The sequence below is a fragment of the Castor canadensis genome, chromosome 7, assembly GCF_047511655.1.
Source record: "Castor canadensis chromosome 7, mCasCan1.hap1v2, whole genome shotgun sequence".
Taxonomy (NCBI): domain Eukaryota; kingdom Metazoa; phylum Chordata; class Mammalia; order Rodentia; family Castoridae; genus Castor; species Castor canadensis.
In genome coordinates this window covers 114399695-114418101 of record NC_133392.1, presented here as the reverse complement: position 1 = coordinate 114418101, position 18407 = coordinate 114399695, and the positions used below count along the sequence as shown (strand labels likewise).

The 18407-nt window shown below is 36.9% G+C and overlaps 1 protein-coding gene and 1 pseudogene across 1 annotated transcript in view; one reads left to right on the top strand and one right to left on the bottom strand.

Moving 5' to 3' along the window:
* Positions 1-5608: 5608 nt before the first annotated feature.
* On the top strand, positions 5609-7374 carry LOC141424930 (F-box only protein 9 pseudogene; annotated as a pseudogene).
* Positions 7375-10830: 3456 nt separating this feature from the next.
* The window catches only part of LOC109676187 (uncharacterized), a 68397-nt gene continuing 60820 nt past the window's right edge, over positions 10831-18407 (bottom strand). Inside the window, exon 11 of the mRNA XM_074079600.1 lies at positions 10831-16394. The gene's annotated coding sequence lies outside the window, so the exon portion shown is untranslated. The remainder of the gene's footprint in view (positions 16395-18407) is intronic.

Genomic DNA, 18407 nt, shown 5'->3' with positions numbered 1-18407 from the left:
GGCTAACCTCTCTCAGAATGATGTTCTCCAGTTCCATCCATTTACTTGAGAATGATAAGATTTCATTCTTTTTCGTGGCTGAGTAAAATTCCATTGTGTATAAATACCACATTTTCTTAATCCATTTGTCAGTAGTGGGGCATCTTGGCTGTTTCCATAACTTGGATATTGTGAATAGTGCTGCAATAAACATGGGTGTGCAGGTGCCTCTGGAGTAACCTGTGTCACATTCCTTTAGGTATATATCCCCAGGAGTGGGATTGCTGGATCATATAGCAGATCTATGTTCAGATTTTTAAGAAGCCTCCAATTTTTTTCCAGAGTGGTTGCACTAGCTTGCCCATAAACTTGATAAAAGTGAAATAGGAAAATTCCTTGAAAAACACAATCTGCCAAAATTCTCAGAAGAATAAATAACCTGAAAAGGTCTACACCTATTAAAGAATTAGAATCAATATGATAACATTCAGAATAGAAAGCACTAGACCTAGACAGGCTCACTGGTGAATTCTACCAAAAATTTAAGAAAGTATAGTAATTCATCACTATATTTTTCAGAAGATAGAAGCAGAAAGAATACTTCCTAACTCATTCTATGAGGTCAGCATTACTCTAATATCAATCCCAGAAAAAGATATTATAAGAAAACTACAGACACATATAGCTTATGAGTAGAGATGCAAAAATTGTCCACAAAATACTAGCAAATTGAATCCATTAATTCAATGAAATAGAACTGCACAGCACAACCAAGTCATATTTATCCCAGGCATGTAAGGCTGTTTGGTTTAACAATCAAACATTAATTAATGTAACCTATTACATCAGCAGCATGAAGAAGAAAAAACACATGATCAGATTGATAGATGCAGAAAATGCATTTCACAATATTCAACATCCATTTATAGTAAAAACTCTCAATAAACTAGGAATAGATAGAAACTTTCTCAACTTGATAAATAATATCTACAAAACTCTACATTTTAAATCATACTTAATGGTGAGAAACTCAAGGCTTTTCTGTAAGATCAGAGACAAAGTGCATGTGTCTACTCACCACTGCTTTTCAACATCATACCAGAGGTGCTGGCTAATGCAGGTAAGACAAGAAAGGAAATAATAGGCATATAGTTTAAGGAAGGAAAAGTAAAAACAGAGATGACATGATCATTTATGCCAGAAATCCAAGAGAATTGATAAAAGAACTTGAACTAATAAGAGGTATTAGCAGAGTTTCAGGATATAAGGTTCATATAAACAAGCCAATCCACTTTCCTATATATTAGCAATGAACAACTGGAATGTGAAATTAAACAGAAAATACCATATACATTAGTACCTAAAAAATATAATACTTATGTATGGATTTAACCACATATGTACCAGATGTACATAAAAAGCAGTAAAAAAACTGATGGAAGAAACCAACTAAGAATTAAATAAGGGGAGAGAGACATTCCATATTTATTTATACATTAAATATTGTCAATTTGTCAGTTTTTCCTAATTTGATTTATATATTCAATGCAATCTTGATCAAGTTTCCAGCAAGTTATTTTGTAGATAATAACAAATTGACTATAAAGTTTGTTTGGGAGAGGAAACAGACTCAGAACAGCCAAAACAATATTGAAAGAGAAGAAAAAGACTGAAGAACTAAAAGTACTCAACTTTGACACTTACAATAAATTATATTAACCAAGAGAGTGTTGTGGAATTGGTGAAAGAATAGGCAAATTGTTCAATAGAACAGAAAAGAGAGATCCAAAATGGACGAATATAAATATATTATACTGACTTTTGGCAGGGAGCAAAAGTAATACAAACTAGAACAGCTATTTTTTCCAACAAATGATATTGGAATAACTGGACAGCCACATGCAACAAAATGATTCTAGACCCAGACCTTAAAATCTTCACTAAACTTACCCTCAAAAGATCACAGACCTAAAGTAAAACTGAAAAAACAAGAACCCATAAAACTATTAGAAGATAACAAAGACAATCTTAGGTTTGGTTATATCTTTTTACATGCAACACTACTATGGTTTGAGTGAGTCCTTCCAAAAGCATGGTTTGGAAACACTTCATTAAAATAAAAAATTTGTGCTCCACAAATGCTATTGTCAAGAGAATGAAAAGACAAGCTATAAGCTGGGGAGAAACATTTGAAAAAGACATATTAAATAAGGGGCTGTTATCCAAAATATACAAAGATCTGTTGAAACTCAATATACACATGAGCAACCCAATTAGAAAATGGGTCAAAGACCATAGCAGACACCTCAACACAGAAGATATACAGATGGAATATAAACACATTAAAAATGGTCCACATCAGTTGTCATCAGGAAATGCAAATTTAATTAATATTGAGTTACTTATTACTGCACATCTATAAGAATGGCCAAAATCCAGAACACTGTCAACGTCAAATGCTGATAAGGATTCATTGCTGGTGAAAATACCAATGACATCATGGCTATGGAAGACAGCTTAGTGTTCTTTTTGGTTTTTTTGTTTTTTACCCAACAAAACATACTCTTACTATAAAATCCAATGGTTGCATTTCTTGGTATTTACCAAAAAAAAAAGAAAAGGAAGATTATGTCACTCAAAAACTTGTATTTTTTTAAATTCATTTATCCATATGTGCATACATTGTTTGGGCCATTTCTCCCCGCTGCCTCCTCCTCCCTCCCTCTTCCTCCCCCCTTCATCCCGCTTCCAAGCAGAATCTGTTCTGCCCTTTTCTTGTTGAAGAGAAAACATAAACAATAGCAAGAAAGACAAAGCGTTTTTGCTGGTTGAGATAAGGATAGCTATACAGAGAGATTCCTAGCATTGGTTTCATGCACAAGTGTATTACAACCCAAATTGATTCATTGCTGCCTGACCTTTTCACTAGTTCCCGATCACCTTCCCATACTGACCTCTGTCACTTTCAGGTTTCTGTATTGGCTCCTCTGCAGTGGGGAGACCAAACACTTTCAAGTTTTGGGTTTCCTGCCTTTCCCTATTCCTCCTGTATGTGCTCTCCCCTTAGCGTGTGACCCAAGTCCAACAGCATTGCTGCATTTGCCTTAGATCTAAAGTCTGCATATGAGGAAGAAAACATGATTTTTTGTCTTCTGAGCCTGGCTAACCTCACTCAGAATGATGTTCTCCAGTTTCATCCATTTACTTGAGAATGGTAAGATTTCATTCTTCTTCATGAACCAAGAGGAAATTAATCACCTGAATAGATCTGTAACACAAAATGAAATTGAAGCAGCAATAAAGAGTCTCCCAAAAAAGAAAAGTCCAGGACCTGATGGATTCTCTGCTGAATTCTATCAGACCTTTAAAGAAGAACTAATACCAACTCTCCTTAAACTGTTCCATGAAATAGAAAGGGAAGGAACACTGCCTAACTCATTTTATGAAGCCAGTATTACTCTCATCACAAAACCAGGCACAGACACATCCAAAAAGGAGAACTACAGGCCAATCTCCTTAATGAACATCGATGCAAAAATCCTCAATAAAATAACACATCAGAAAGATCACATGATAAAAGCGAGAGCACACAAGGGAGGGGTGAGGATAGGTAAGACACCTAAAAAATTAGCTAGCATTTGTTGCCCTCAATGCAGAGAAACTAAAGCAGATACCTTAAAAGCAACTGAGGCCAATAGGAAAAGGGGAACAGGTACTAGAGAAAAGGTTAGTTCAAGAAGACTCAACCTAGAAGGTAACACCCAAGCACAGGAAATCAATGTGAATCAATGCCCTGTATAGCTATCCTTATCTCAACCAGCAAAAACCCTTGTTCCTTCCTATTGTTGCTTATGCTCTCTCTACAACAAAATTAGAAATAAGGGCAAAATAGTTTCTGCTGGGTATTGGGGGTGGGGAGAGGGAAGGGGAGGAGTGGGTGGTAAGGGAGGGGGTGGGGGCAGGGGGGAGAAATGAACCAAGCCTTGTATGCACATATGAATAATAAAAGGAAAAAAAAAAGAAAAGAAAGATCATTCACCACAACCAAGTCTGTTTCATCCCAAGGATGCAGGGGTGGTTCAACATATGCAAATCTATAAATGTAATGCAGCACATTAATAGAAGCAAAGACAAAAACCACTTGACCATCTCAATAGATGCAGAAAAAGCCTTTGATAAGATCCAACACCACTTCATGATAAAAGCTCTAAGAAAACTAGGAATAGAAGGAAAGTACCTCAACATTGTAAAGGCTATATATGACAAACCTATAGCCATCATCATATTTAATGGTGAAAAATTGTTTATTTTTTATAGCAGCTTTATTTGTAATTATTAAAACTTGAAAGCAAATGAGATGCCCTTCAGTCAGTGAATGGACTAACCTGGGTATATCTAGACAATGGAATATTATTATTCACTAGTATAAGAAATAAGCTATCAGGTTCTAAAAAGATGTGGAGGGATCAGGCACTGTGGTTCATATCTGTAATCCCAGCTACTCAGGAGGCAGAGATCAGGAGGATCATAGTTCTATGCCAGGCTGGGAGAAAAGTAACTGAGACACCATCTTACCAAATAAGTCAGGCGTGGTGGCACATACCTGTCATCCCAGCTGTTCAGGAGTTGTAAGTAGGAGGACTGTGGTTTATCCCAACCCAGGCAAAAAAAAAAAAGCAAGACCTTACCTAAAAAAATAACTAAAGCAAATAGGGCTGGGAGTATGGCTCGAGTGGTAGAGCATTTGCCTAGCAAGATGTAGTAGCCCTGAGTTCAAACCCCAGTCACAAAAAAAGAAAAAAAAAAAAAGACATGAACAAAACTTAGTTATTGCTGAGTGAAGGGAACAAATTTGGAAATACTGCATAAAGTTTGACTTCAACTGTGTGACATTCGGGAAAGACAAAACAATGGAGACAGTAAAAAGATAAGTGATTGTCAGGGACAGGGCACAGTGAAGCAGAGCATATATAACTTTTAGGGCATTGCACTACTCTGTATGGTATCATAATCATCGCTACATATCATTACATACTTGTCTGCACTCATAGAATGTACAGTACCAAGAATGAACAGCAATTATATTGTCCACAGGTGATAATGATGAATCAATGTAGGCCACATTTGTGACCAGTGTATGATTTTTATAGAGGATGTTGACAATGGAGAGGTTATACAGGTGGAGGCAGGTGATATATGAGAAATCATTGTACTCACCTCTCAATTTTCCTGGGAACCTAAAATTGTGCTGCAAAATAAAGACTATTAAAACAACGTAGGGCAGGTTTCCGCAGCAGAGCGGCAGCTCCGCAGCGGCGTCGCGGGTCTCCAGCAGGGCCGACGCTCCGGTGCTCGCTCAGTCCTCGGCCTCGCTGGCCCCTCGCGCCTTTCGGCAGCCCGCGTTCCCGGCCGCAGCTCCAGCGCGCCCGGATCTGGCCCACTGCCCCGCGAAGATGGCTGCCGTACGCCGGGCCCGCAGTTACTCCCGCTGCCTGGTGCGCTTCTCCACCGAGGACTCTGCTAAGCCCGTCGCAGTAGGCGGGCAGGAGTAGACACCGGAGACCCCGCACCGCTCCTCCGGGGGGCGGTGCCGAGGGGGCGCCACAGCCCTTGGACCGCGGCCGGCCGGCCCGCCGGCATGGCAGAAGCTGAGGAAGACTGTCATTCTGACACTGTCAGAGCAGGAGGTGTTGATGAAAATGAGAGGCCTGCTGAGACAGACCTGCAGGCCCAGCTCCAGGGGTTTCGAGCTCAGTGGATGTTTGAACTTGCCCCAGGTGTGGGCTCCAGCCACTTAGAAACTGGACCTTGCAGAGCAGCAACAGACTCTCTACTGAAAGCAGCCGCAGATACCAAAGGAAAGCAAGAACTGGCAAAAGAAAAGGCTCGAGAACTCTTCCTAAAAGCAGTAGAAGAACGAAATGGCGCTCTCTATGAAGCCATCAAGTTTTATCGCAGGGCTATGCAACTTGTGCCTGACATAGAGTTCAGGATCACTTACACCCGGCCTCCAGATGGGGACGGCGCTGGAAAGAGCTACATTGAGGATAATGACGATGACAGCAAGATGGCAGATCTCTTGTCCTACTTCCAGCAGCAACTCACATTTCAGGATTCTGTGCTCAAACTGTGTCAGCCGGGGCTCGAGAGCAGTCAGACTCACATATCAGTGCTGCCAATGGAGGTCCTGATGTACATCTTCCGATGGGTGGTGTCTAGTGACCTGGACCTCAGGTCATTGGAGCAGTTGTCACTGGTGTGCAGAGGATTCTATATCTGTGCCAGAGACCCTGAAATATGGCGCCTGGCTTGTTTGAAAGTATGGGGCAGAAGCTGTGTTAAACTTGTTCCATACTCATCCTGGAGACATATGTTTTTAGAACGGCCTCGTGTTCGGTTTGATGGAGTGTATATCAGTAAAACCACATATATTCGTCAAGGGGAGCAGTCTCTTGATGGCTTCTACAGAGCCTGGCACCAAGTGGAATATTACAGGTACATAAGATTCTTTCCCGATGGCCATGTGATGATGTTGACAACCCCTGAGGAGCCTCAGTCCATTGTTCCCCGTTTAAGAACTAGGAACACCAGAACGGATGCAATTCTGCTGGGTCATTATCGCTTATCACAAGATACAGACAATCAGACCAAAGTATTTGCTGTAATAACTAAGAAGAAAGAGGAAAAACCACTTGACTACAAATACAGGTATTTTTGTCGTGTCCCTGTGCAAGAAGCAGATCACAGTTTTCATGTGGGGTTGCAGCTATGTTCCAGTGGCCACCAGAGGTTCAATAAACTCGTTTGGATCCATCATTCTTGTCACATCACTTACAAATCAACTGGTGAGACTGCAGTCAGTGCTTTTGAGATCGACAAGATGTACACACCCTTGTTCTTCGCCAGAGTGAGGAGCTACACTGCGTTCTCAGAAAGGCCCCTATAGGGCTCCTGGCCAGTCCTTGTCACTGTTGCATGAATTAAAGTACAAAGCGCAAAAGAGCACCTAAGTTATAAATGTACATGCATATGAATTGAAACTTATTTTAAATGGTTGGAATTCCTTTAAGAAGAGTAAATTTTTTTTTATTTAAGGGGATAGTTGATTCTTGGGTTGTTCTGTTTTGAAATTGTAAGTTAAAGCAAATTTATGTTGTGAAAAGCCTTATATAAGTTTTAAATCATGTCCTTGTTCAAGCAAATTTTTGAGCAAATTTCTGTCACATAAGTCACCTCCTGCCAGGTCGTCCTAATATTTAAATGCATCAGGGGAGAGATTCACTGGATACATATTTTATTTCCTGCATGACTTATTGTCTTTGCACTAAAGGCTCAAAATGTGAAAACCTGTTCTGGATTTGTTTGAGACTGTTTAACCAATAAAGATCATAATTAAAAAAAAAAAACGTAGGCAGTTTTTCCATGTACCTTTGATAGTTCTATTATGTATGCTTATAAGCTATGTGAATGACAGTAAGTTATTAAACATGATCTTTACTTATAACATGAGTAAAGAGTTTAGTAATACTGATTTCATAAGACTTATATTACTAACGACAAGTAATCAGATCTAAAAAGCTTGGTCCTCAGAGGAAGACAGATAAATGGTTCTGACATAGAATTAACAATCTTACAGAAATTGTAGTTTTAAAGGAGGCAGAATTCTATACTTACTTATATTTATCCACTATTGATTATAAAATAATCTTCTCATATTAGTCCCACAACCAACTAGATGCAAGTTAAAAACAATTATGTCATTATACTGTACTTTAATCATTCTACCATATCACCAAAGAATACTCTTGGTATTCACCTGCTAATACTTAACCAACTACTCATTTAAATAATGCATTTGCTTAAGTCCTTTCACAAACCACAAGCAATTAAAAACTACATATACAGAATCATTTAAATTTCTTCCATCTCTGGCTCATGGCCACTATTCCATGACTTGATACAATACAGGATTCTAAAATGCTATTCCAAGTTCAAAGCCAAAACATACATGCCATTCTTTTTTCTAATTAATAACATAGAGTACAGGTCCCAGTAAACCAGCTAACAAATATTCTAAATGTCAAAGCAAAACTTACTGACTTTCTGAATAACCTGACTTCCATACCACAATGAGAGAACAGGTGTACCCCAAGGCCTGGGAAAAGGGTACAGCACTGAAAGAAAAGGCTTAGCACTATGTAGATAATCTGGGAGCATTTGTTCTGGATGAAACATTACAAACTGCCTAATTCTATGGTTTTCAAACTGCTCTAATTAGAGAAGGTAGGAGTAGAGCAATGGGAAAAGAGAGGTGAAATTGCCAGGGCTCTTTTTTCATGCACGATAGCTTCAAAGTTTAATTTGGGTATTACAGTATAATTTTTTTCAAAAAAATTTGAGAGAGGATCTCTCTATGTAAGCCAGACTATTTTAGAACTCTCAGTCCTCCTGCCTTAGCCTACCAAGTGCTGGGATTACAGGCTTGAACCACCAAGCCTGCTCAACAATATGATTACATTGAATAAAAAAAAAAAGTATTCCTTGCCAAAAATATTGAATCATGATGTGGTTAAATAACCTCATCTGTGGAGGGAGAATGACACCCAAAGAGTGATTTCGTGCCAGTTTATATGGGCAATCAGTGGTACTGTTATGATTAGAATTCAACTTCCTGGTCTCCCAGACTGAAAACTAAAGAGCATGCCTCTAAGACATTGCTTATTTGTTTTCCTGCTTTGCTTCAAATTATGAGGTAGACACAAGGGATGCAAAAATTAAGGTTCTGGCTAATGGAAAAATCAGACCAATAAGCCAGTAACTTCAATACAGCGTTGAAAGTACATCTTAAAGGTCAGGGTGCTACCAGAATGTAGAGGAGGAACTCATACCTATGACAGGGAGTAAGGGAGTAGGTGATAGCAGAGTGGAATCTCAAAAAATGTTTAGGTATTTGACAGAAGAAGAGGAGAGCGTTTCCTTCACACAAAGAGCAACAGGTGCAAAGGCACTGAGGTGAGGGAGAGAATTGTGTTCCAGGAATGGCAAGAAGATTGATATAGTAGGAAAGTAGGCTATATGAAAGATAAACTGCTATAGTTTGGGTCTGGAATGTCCTTTGAAGGTCCAGTTATTAAAGGGTAAGCTCCCATCTTGGCACTATTAGGAGGTAGTAGAGCTTTTTAAGAGGTGGACATAGAGGGACATTTTGCATCACTGGGGATGTACCTTTTAAGTTGATGGTGGGACTTAAGTCTCTTTATCTTTCTCTTTTTCCTCCTGGAGTCCACAGAGTGAACAACTTCCAAATCCATGTGCTACTGCCGTGGTGCTCTACCTTGTCATTGGCTCAAAGGCACTGGAGCTAACTTACCATGCACTACAGCCTCCAAAACTGTGAACTAAAATAAACTTTAGTTTTTAAGTTGATTGTTTCAAGTATTTTGTCATAGTCACACAAAGCTGACTACCACAAAATCATATGGAGATGAGAGGGTAGAGGTGAATAGAGGCAAATAGAAGCCAGGTCATAGAGACTTAGTTTATCTCAGTCCAAAAAAGCCGAGGAGGAGACAAAGATCCCATCTCCTGTGCCATTCCATTTCTCTGGCCTCTCCAATCATGGCCAGACCTTGCTTCCCTCACCTGATCTGATCACTTGTTCCCTTAAAATATACCCTATTCCAGTCCATTTCTAAGTAATTACCTGCAACACTGCCTCTGCTCTGACAATCTTAGGCATCTCTCTAGCTTACACTATATCTTGACTCAGTTTTGGTTCATTATTTGTCATTATGCTTGCTGAACCCCATTTTTTTGTTGCCCATAAAGCATTCTTAAATTACCTCATCTAATGCTTCAGCTCTACTCTTTCTAAGACAGCCAACTTCCCAAGATTAAGGCACCACACATGGCTTCTTACATGATTTAGGGGAGTGGAATCTTGTGGCTATTTTTCCTACTTTCTTTTCATAAGCAGAACTTGTTTCTCTAATTCAATAGTGACCATCATTTATTTTTATTTGCCCATTAATAAAATCTACTTTATTTCAAAGGGTAAAGGTACAATCTGGATCTCATAAGCATAGTCAGCAGGTGTTACAATGTGGAGCCTCAAAGGTAATATAAAATTAGACAAGCCATGCACCTCCAGACCAGCATTGGCTTGGATCCAAATGAAGGTCATCATTTATCACTGAGGTTCCCAAAAAGGTCAAAATGGTAAACAGAGCTAGTTGACAAACACGCTAGATGGTATGAAACTAACCACCCCTCAGATGTTTAATTATAGTGTGCACAAGAGCTATTTAATAGAGGGCAATTTAAAAACAAATGGTAATAGTAAAAGTCAAGTTTTATGATCCCAGACTCAAGCTTTGAGTCTCCTTCCTGTCTTTGGGAACAGGAAGAACAGAATCCCTCTATGTAGCTTCAGTTTTTTAAAAAAATGAGTCAGAAGATGGAGAACAAAATCTATTAGCTCCCATCTTTACCCTGGTAAGACTCAGCTAGAAGGTGCAATATGTATGTGAGGCATTAAACATCTAACATTGACCCAGACTACACAGATTTACCCATCTAGTTACAGTCATGGTCATACAGCCACAGACCTACACAGATGAGGTCTGTAAGTTCCCATAAGAACATAGTATGTGGAAGGAAACAAGGGGAGTGTAGGCTCCCTGGAAGTTACATGCCCCAGGAGGGAAGGGGAGGAGCTTCATTGAATGTGCTTAGTTTAGTCTTCCCAATTTGCCTGTCACACAGGCTTATATGTCACTACATTTTCCCTGGACTGAAGTGTATAAAGAGAGGGAGAGACTTTGGAAATATTAGAGACATTGAGGCAGAGACTGAGATCAATCAATAAATTTAATACAATAAATATGAATGAGTGAAAGGTAAAAAAAGTTACAATTTCCACCAATGTAAAAACACATATTTAAGTACAAAAAGTTACTCTGGATTTACAAGTTACCACCCTTAGAATACTGTCTTATACACCAAAATAAGAAACGTAACAGAGGGCTGTGGCTAAATTTACTTCATAACACCGCTGCTAAAATCCAGGCCATTGCCTGAAAGTAGTTGAGTAGCAGCAATGTCATCAATATGCAATCACACCAAGCAATAGCCATATGACTGTAAATTTAGAATTGCTCAATACAGTATACGGTATTACAAGAATAATGACAACAGGAGCTACCATTTACTAACCCTTTTTGAGTTCCATGCATGTGCTAAATGCTGAACATATTACCATATTTGATCCTAAAAATAACCTTGTGAGTTAGACATCAACACATGTTATAATTAAGGAAAACAAGGCTAAGTAACATATTATAATGCCTATAATACTGAAAGTAGCAAAGTATTTGACCTTAGATTGACTAACTACAAATCCTGTGTTCTATTGCATATGCCAAAGTAAACACATCTATAAATATTATGGGACTCTACTACGAGAACACTAGGACCCTTCTGACTTTCCATGTGTCTATGACCTGACAGTGTGAAAAACTCATGCTAGTTAAATGCTACCCCAGATCATTGTTTTTCTTCTTTCCTCTTTTCGTTATTTTCCGTTTCTTCTCCATTTGAGAGTTCCAATGGGCTAATTGGAAAGATCTTGCATAAATACAGTAAAAGTCATTATAAGGTTATCCAAGGGACAGAACGAGGAGAGAAAGTTTGCTACATGTGGAAAATTGTTGTAAGTTTGAATTACAACCTGTTGGACCTATTCAGGACTTAGCAGGGAAAGACATCATATGCCAGGACATTGTTAAATGAATTTTACTTTAAATTCTTAGATATCAAGCAGCTTTTTATTTAAAAATGGAAGTTAAAGTTTTTACAAATATGTGCTTAGAGCTCAGACTTTTAAGATTAATCTCTGAGGAATTATGGAGAATCCTGGTCATCATTACCCTAGGAAATATTACAGGCAGGTCTTAAAATATCTATATATTTTCTAAATTTAACTAATATTGTGCTGGAAAGCATTGGGCTCTGAAGGTGAAGATGTGAATCTGACTGTCTGATGTTAGTTCTCTCTCAGTATCAACTTCTTCAACTATTCAAAACATCAAATTAGTATCTATTCTGCAAACTTATTGTGAGTGACTAATGAACAATAATATACGTTAAAGAGCCTATTTCAGTGCCAGGTCTGTTGGCTGTGAATAAGAAAGATTGATTATATTCAAATCAATGGAGATAGATCATTACACTTTCTTTAAATTGTCGCCTTACTTTTTTGACATTGTAAAAAGCAAAAGATAATTTTATGCATGTAGTCATTTCTTTAAAAAATATTTTTAGGGATGTAGATAATATGCCTGGTGCCATATTGGCCTCTATGAATACAGAGATTAAAGAACTGTTTTCAAGTTGCCTATGATCAAATAGAGACATGAAAATGATGGATAATAAAAAATAGCATGAAATATGTAAGGTAAAGGAAATCTGCAAAAAGAATCCCTAATCATAAAAGATAGAAATGATCCTAAATCTAACCAAGATTGGTTAAATGGAGTCCTTCTTTGGCAACTTTTTTTTTTTTTTTTCACTTTTGGACAAATCACCTTGCTCTAGTACAGGACTCAGATTTTGAGCATGGTATTGAAATACACACAAGACTTGGGAATGACAATTGAAATGTAGGTCTGTGTTCATCTTCAACACATCTGTGAAACTTAGTTCTCCATCTTGCAAAATAGGTATCTTTATAAATACAGTATGTGTGTATTAAGCAAAAGAATTTTTCACTTATGTTAACTTTGTAAAATAACTAACCAAATAGTTATACTTGATAGGCCAATAGTAATTTTTGAGTTTTGCAATTATGGAAAGGACAAGAAAAATCTGGAAAGCAATTATTTATCTGAACTCAATGATCACCAAAGATCAATGGTCATCACAGCATTATTTAGTGCCTACTTCTTACTCTTGGTTCCAGTGGTGTTTCACACAAGGAGTGCTAAATCCAGGTGTACATATTAACAATCCCACAGCAGACATAGCTCACTGACTGTAGTCCCTTCTCCTACTGAGATAAAGTCTCAAGATGCTCTTTTTTAACTTTTGTTCCAGAAAGTCACTATCAACTATCAGAATTGTCTCTCAAATTGAAATTTGTTAGTTCAGATTCATAAATGGGCTCTGGTAAACAGTTTCTCTGGCATGACTTCTGATGCCTTTTTTCCATCATTAATTGCTGCCTGGAATGTTACAAGCAGCTATAGGAAATATAAAAAAAATAGGAAGGCTTCCTACATACATTCCCAAAGCACTTAGAAGTTAGTATAATTAAATTCATACTATGACCAAAGCACTTAGTGTCTGCAAATGTCCTTTAGCTGCTAAGCTTTATCCACAGGCTTCCTTAGTTCTCTGGGTGTTTTATGATGACTGTCTACTACCAGAAGGCACCTGCTCATGTCTCTCTGATATATGAGTAGAAATCACTTTTAATACTATAGTCATTGGGACAATAAATATACACAATTTCCATATTGACTTTGTGTATGTACATGAAATGTATACGCACACACACATATAGATAGATAGATAGATAGATGTACATGTTGTTCTGTTACTTTTATTTATAGGTATTTTATATTGTTGATACTCTTATGATTTCATTTTTATTTCAGTTTCCATTATTCATGGCTAGTGTATTAGTTGGCTCAGACTATCATAAAACGTAACAAATATTGGGTGGCTTAAATAGAAATTTATTTTCTCACAGTTCTGGAGGGTGATAGTCCAAGATAAGGGTACAGGGTTAGTATCTTGTGAGGTCTTTTCTTCTTCCTTTAAAGTTATCCACCTCTTATGGTGTCCTAACATGGCCTTTCTTCTGTGCACTTGTTGGGGCAGGGAAAGAAAGGGATATCTCTTCAGTATATCTTTCTCCTAAGTACACCAGTCCTATTGGATTGGGGCCCAACCTTATGAGCTCATTTAAAATGTATTGCCCCCTAACTTCCATATCTCCAAATGCATTTGCATAGAAGGTTAGGGCTTCAACATATAATTTTGGGGGAGACACAATGCAAACTATAACAGCTATTATATATAAATACAATTGTTTTAATATATTGATTTGAATCATGAAGGCTTGTTAAATACATAGCAATTTGGGTGACATTTTTGTAGATTACTTAGGCTCTTCCTACTGTTAGTAGGAAGTAGAGAGATTTACTTATTTCTATTCAGTCTCTTATCTGGTCTTCTTGCATTAGTTGTACTCCAATATGATGTTGAAGTGATATAAGTCATATCCTTATCTTGTTCCTAAACTTAAGGAGAAAGGTTTCAGTCTTTTGCCACAAAGTGTAATGTTGGCAATAGATTTTTCATAGTTATACCTAATCAGATTGAAGAAAATCCCTTCTATTATTAGTTTGCTGAGAGTTTTCATAATAAATGGGTTTTTCATCTTAACAGATACTTCTTTTTGTGGTGCTGGAGCTCAAACCCAGGTTCTTCCACATGCAAGGCAAATGATCTACCACTGAGCTCCATACCCAGTTCTAACAAATATTTTAAATGTATAGTCTGAGATGATCATAACAATTTTCATTTTACTCCATTAATAAGGTAAATTCAATTGTTATTTTAGTGTTAACACAATTTGCATCCCTGTGATTAGTTCTACATATTTATGTCATAATGTCTTCTTTATATATTACTAGAATACACTTAGTAAAATTCTATTAAAGATAATGCTTATGAGGGTTGTTTGTCTTTAGTTTCACTTTCTTATAATGTCTGTTTTATGCATCTTGATAATGTTGTTTTGTAACATGAATTGGGAAGTGTCTTATCTCTTTGATTTTTCTAGAAGAGTTTCGGAGCAATTGATCAATTGATACTATTTCTTTCTTAAATGGCTTACTGTATTCATGAGTGAAGCCATGAAGGCCTGGAGTTTCCTTTGTGTGGAGGTTATTAACTACAACTATAGTTTCCTTAATAGATGGCTATTCAAGATATCTATTGCTCCTTGAAGGATCTTTGTTAGCTGTATCTTATATTTTTCCATTACATCTAAATTGTCTGATTTATTACCAAAATGTTCATAATATACACTCTTGTTTTAAGCATCTCTAAGCCCTGTAGAGATATTCTTTCATTTCCGATATTGGCCATTATTTATACTCTCTTTCATGTCTAACCAATTAATGTTTTATCAGGTTTGTTGAACGATCATAGAAACAGAGTTTTATTTGTCTTTTTATCTTCTGTTTTCATTTTCATTTGTTTTGTTCAACTTTATAATTTCCTGCTTCTACTTAATTTTAACTTAACTTGACCTTTGCTTTTGTATTTTAAGGTAAAAAATTACACAATAACTTTGAGAGATTTCTTTTTTCCTAATAAAACCATTCAGTGTTTTACGTTTTCCTCTAAGTACAACTTCAGCTTCATACCACATATTTTGATGCAGTGTTTTAAACATATCTTCTAATTTTCCTTGTGCTTTCTTTTTTTAAAGTTATGTATTATTTATGAGTGGTTGTTTAAATATTTGAGGAACCTTTCAGTATTGTTCTGCTATTGATTTCTAGTTTAATTCTATTTTGGTTCCAAATTAGAGATTTCAGTCTAATGTCCTTTACTGTTGATCCTTGGATCATTGCAGTGGTATCTGTGTGACAGAGGAGGCTGTTCACTATATGGCAGAGAGGAAGCAGAGATAGGGAGGAAGAAAGGGGTTAGGGACAAGAAACCTCAAGGATCCACCCTCAGTAACCTACTTCTTCTAGCTGGGCTCCACCTCCTGAAGTTTCTGTTCACTTCCCAAAATAGCACCACTAGCTGGGGACCTGGGCTTTAACAAACAAGCCTTTGGAGGATATTCTACATTCAAATCATAATATTCTGCTCCTGAATTCCAAAATCTTATGGCTATCTTATATTGCAAAATGTATTCAGTCTACCTCCAGGATTTCTCAGAGTCCCAAAAATTCAAACATTATTCAAGAATCTAAGTCCAAAGTCTCTTCTGAGACTAAAGGCAAACTCTTAGCTATCAACCTCTGTAAAATCAAAATGGAAAATTATATGCTTCCAAAATATAATAGCACATACTAAACTTTCCCACTCTAAAAGGGAGGAATAGGAGTGTAGCAATGATGGATCAGCTGAAAACCCAGAAAGGAAAACATTCAATCCTATAGCTCCATGCCTAGCATCTTAGACACGCTGTGTAATAATGTGAGTTCTGATAGTCTTGAGCAGTCCTGTCCCATTGCCTTGCTGTTCACAGCCCATATGGCCTCTGATGTGGGCTGGCTTCACTCATTTCCTGCGGTGCTCTTTGGCAGACATTGCACTCCTGACATCTCCAACATCTGAGGTCAGTTTAGGCTTTGCCTGCACAGCTTTATGGATCACCTTCTTTACAGCTGCATTGAAACATAGGAAAAACAAAGAAAAAAAATATTTTTTCTTATGAATATATTTAATGTGTTAAACAGATTCTGGCAATTTCCTGATGGCTCCAAAAGAAGCCTGAGCTGAGATTTTTTCTTTTTAATTGATCGTTCTGACCTTTCCCTGCCCCCACCCAAAAAAAGGTGGGTTATTTTTGTTTGATATGTTAGCTGTTTAGAATGCAGAATTTTTTATTAATAAATCTTGTGGAGAAGTAAATTTTGCACAAGAATCTTGGCTGCAGTAACTTTTTATGTTATTCCTTGCCAAAGTGCATCCTGTATGAGGATATTACAACTCTATTTCCAAACGTACCTTTCTTAACTGCTGTTCTATAAGCAAACACGTGTTCTATTAAGCTCTAGAGTTCTTAAAAGCTCCCCCACTTCTATTTAGCTCATTTATGTGGAAACATTAAAAAGCGGGTTTTTTTCTGTGACATGACTTGGTGTTTGGGGGAAAGAGGTCTGTGAAAAAAACTAATAAAATACAATTTTTTGGCTGGCATCTGGAATTTTAAGTGAGAGGACACAATCCAAACAATCCATTGAAAGTCTAAAACAGATAATATTACTAAAGTTGATAGTCTGAAAAACACATTTCCTGAGAATTTTCAGAATCCTTTTCTTAATAATTTACTCACTCGCAATGGTGTAGGTAGACATTAGCATTAAGTTATTTCTTAATTTTTACAATAATATTTAATGAATTTATACAGTGAAGTAAATAACTCCTTTGGATTTGTAATCAGTACATCACCATAAAAGACATTCCCAAATGCCTAAACAAGAAAACAAAAACGGAAGGAAACAGGAAAATCTCTTACCACTCTGTTGTTCTATAAATTTGTATTTATTGTTAGCTCAGCTGTATTTTTGTCAAGTTGTAAAGACTTGACAAAAATGGGAACTTGTATTCATTTTTTCTATACATTTGTTAAAATATGTTTTGTATATGTAGTAGACACATATATACTCCCATCCAAATTGCGCTTGATCCTGTAGAAAACGTTTACATCACTGTTTTCAAAGTTAGGTTTATTTAATTTTTTGTCTAGATTCACCTGTCTGCTTCTTTTGTTAGATTTTACAAACCTGAGTGGGAAATTCTTGACATTCCCACACTGTGCCATATAGCACATCATAATATTGTGCAGGTTTGTTTTACCTACTAATCAGAAACTTTGATAGTATGATGCTCTTGTCAACATGAGTAAATTATAAAATATACTTGAAATCAGTGTTTCCTTTGTGGAACTGGTGTTTTTTACTTGATATACATTATTTTGATGAAACAAATAAGGAATTTGGAAAAGAGGAAGAAAAAATCATTTGGTGACAAGTACTGTAGTAAGAATAATTTCTGGTTTAAATTTTATTTGCTAATCTTTTCAGTTTAAATATAATTGTTAAATAAAAAATGTAACTTTTCAGATTCTTTCTACCAGGCAATTGCTTACAAATTAACATGCAATTTCAGTGCACAAATCTGATCAAAATGCATAAATTAATCATAGGTACATTCTTCTGGAGGTATATTATCCATAGTAGCCACAAGATACTTGTGTTATTTGAATTTAAATTTAAATCAACTAAAATGGGATGGAATTAAAGATTCAGTTTCCCTGTCAGCCATTTGTTAAGTGCTCACTAGATGCTTTTGGTTTGGCTTCTTTATTGCACAGTAGAGATACGAATATTTCCATCATTATAGAAAGCACTATTTATTGAACAACACTCTTCCATCCAGAGAATGACTCAATCATTGACTAGGCCCCCTTTTTTTTTTTTAATAATGCCTAATTATGCTGCTGAAAGAGCATGTTACCTTCCCCTTTGCTTTATTTCCAAGTTTTGGACTCTTTCTGTGAGCAAAGGGATACTACAGCTCTCTTTTTCTACCTTGTTCCCTCATCCCACACCCCTTTCTTGGTTTTGTTTGGCTTTCAAGAGAAAAGGATCTGAGAACAAAGGTTTACCTTCAGT